This window comes from Arachis ipaensis, chromosome B8 (genome assembly GCF_059453495.1).
Source record: "Arachis ipaensis isolate K30076 ecotype BB chromosome B8, ASM5945349v1, whole genome shotgun sequence".
NCBI lineage: Eukaryota > Viridiplantae > Streptophyta > Magnoliopsida > Fabales > Fabaceae > Arachis > Arachis ipaensis.
Window position 1 is genome coordinate 100062038 of NC_142443.1, and position 3026 is coordinate 100065063.

Here is a 3026-nt window from a genome sequence, read left to right on the forward strand (position 1 = left end):
AAATGTTGATACCCTTTGTTTCTCTCTTGGTTTAAGCATGAGGACATGCTTGGTTTAAGTGTGGGAAGGTTGATAAACCCCATTTGTAGGGTTTATCTTGTATTGATTTTAGGGGATTTTATCACCTTTTACCCATATTTATTCAATGAAATAGCATGGTTTTATGATTGTCTCCTAATTTGTGCTTAAGTGTGAAAATATGCTTTTTAGGCCTTAATTGGTTGATTTTAATTCACCTTTGATTCCATTAGATGCCTTGATGTGTTTGCTAGTGATTTCAGGATGGAAAGGCTAGGAATGGATCAAAGGGATGGAGAGGAAAAGCATGCAAGTAGAGAACTCATGAAGAAACAAGGACTTGGGATGGAATCAACGACACGCAGGCGCAGCAGACGCACACGCGTGGATTGTGACGTCGCATGGCGACGCGTACGCGTACATGGCGCATCGCGTGGATGGAAAATTGTCAAGCGACGCATACGCGTGACCCTCACTTAAAGGCAATCCGCTGGGGGCAATTTTTGGGCCTCCCAGGCCCAAATCCAACTCACCTCTAGTGCTATTTAACCCAAGGAATGAAGAGGGATCAACCATTTAGGAACTTTTGAACAGATTAGTTTAGTTTAGTTTAGTTTTGGAGGGAAAGTTAGTTTCTAGAGAGAGAAGCTCTCACTTCTCTCTAGAATTATGATTAGGTTAGATCCAGATTAGAATTCTTAGATCTAGGTTAATTTCATGCTTTGATTTACATTTCCTTTGCAATTTCTTCTTCTTCTTCTTGATGCACGGAAACTTGTCTCTCAACAGATTTCCCTTCGGCAAGTATACCGAATTGTCGTCAAGTAAAAACTCACAATAGAGTGAGGTCGAATCCCACAGGGATTGATTGGTCAAGCAACTTTAATTAGAGAAATGTTCTAGTTGAGCTAGGCAGAAATTGAGTTGAGAAATTGCAGAATATTAAATGGCGGGAAAGTAAATAACAGAAATGTAAGTACTGGAAATAAATGATAGAATGTAAATGGCAGAAAGTAAATTGTAGAATCTTAAATGGGGATTTGGGGAGATGAGCATAAAAGTAAATGGCAGAAGATAAAGAGAATGGGTAAGATCAGAAATGGGGGATTCATTGGGCTTAGGAGATGTTGCATTCTCCGAATCAAATTCATTCTCATCTCTTCCTCAATCAATGCATTCATTGATCTCCTTGGCAATCTTAAGTGATTGGATCCCAATTCCTTTGCAACCCAATCTCTCTAAGCTTGAACAATTGCCCAATTTCTTGATTTAATTGCTCATGAGAAGAGATGAAGTATGGTCACTAATTATACCACATGTATTTCCAAATCAAAGTATAGGTAGGATTATATGTCACTATATCCATCCAAACTCCAATTTGGTCCAACATGAGAAAGCATTTCTAGCATGATCTCCTCATTTCTCTTCCAAGGTTCCGAGGAGATCCAAGTATTAATAGCCTCTTTTCCAAGAAAACTACCCAATTGGATGAAGATTGAAAGCCTTCTAGTAAAATCAAGAGAAAAGAAAGAAGAAGAATAATGAAAACTATTATTGATCCATCAAATTACAACAGAGCTCCTTAACCCAATGAAAATGGGTTTAGTTGTTCATAGCTCTGGAAATGGAAGATGATAGAGAAGAGTACATTCTCAAATTAAACTAGAAGTTGCATAGAAAGTAAAATATACAAAGTGTAGTTCTCAAGTTCCAGATCCCTTTTTAATTCAAAACTATCCCTATATATACTACTCTTCTGATCTTCAAGTTAGCTCTTCAAGTCTTGGATATGGGCCCTTGATCTTTAGTTGAAGCAGTTACAATCTTTAGTGGGCTCAGCTTTGCTTGCAGAAAGAATGTGAGTTAGGCATGATGGGAAGTTAGTTAGGGCATTAGTGGCGTTAACGTTAAGTGAAAATTTGGGTTCGAAAACGTTAGTGACGATAACTTTGTCATTAACGTTCCAAACTAGTTTATCCACGTTAACTTCAACGTTAGTGGTACTAACGTAGCCTCTTAGCCCTTTGCAAGCGTTATTGGCACTCACTTTTACCAATAACGTTGCTCCTTGTCCCTTTCTTCCACGTTAATGATCCACGTTAGTGTAACTAACGTGGCCCTTAACATGGGCAAGCCAAAGCTTCGAGAGCATTAGTGACACTCACCTTTGTCACTAACGCTTCAAAGTGCCCCTTTCTCCCACGTTAGTGCTTCACGTTAATTGCATTAACGTGACCACTAACGTGGGTATGCTTGCCATCTCCAACGTTAGTGACAAAGGTTAATGTCACTAATGTTGGCACATCATCCCTTGCTCCACGTTACCCTTCACGTTAGTGGTCTTAACATGACCACTAACATTGGCAATCTCTTCTCCCTCCACATTAGAGTTCACGTTAATTAGATTAACGTGACTCTTAACGTGGATATAGGTGGCCTTTTGGAACGTTACCGGTGCTCACTTTTACCACTAACGTTGGAGCTTCTTTTTCCTTCCACGTTAGTTCCCACGTTAGTGTAGCTTACATGACAACTAACGTGGGTTATGATGGCTTTCGAGGGTGTTATTGGTGGTAACTTTACCACTAACATTGCAAGCTTGCTCCCTTCCCATGTTAGTCGTCACGTTAGTAAGACTAACGTGGCTACTAACGTGGCTCTTCTTTGCTTCCTTTGTCTTGAAATCAAACAAACAAGGTGCATCAAAGCTTTGTTTCAGGTCATGAGATCATGCATCATCTATTTTATCATTCAATTCATGCAAAATTCTCATGGAATCATGTAAAGTTCACAATGTTTGCTTGAATCAAGATGTATATGTATATTCACCAAAAACTTGCTTATTTACTAAGAAAATGCTTGAAACTACCCTAAAATAGTAAAGAAAAAGGTCAGTGAAACTAGCCAAAATACCCTGGCATCACAACACCAAACTTAAAGCTTGCTTGTCCCTAAGCAAGTACTGAAACATAAGAATGATGAATGAAAGAACAAGAGAAACAAGTTCT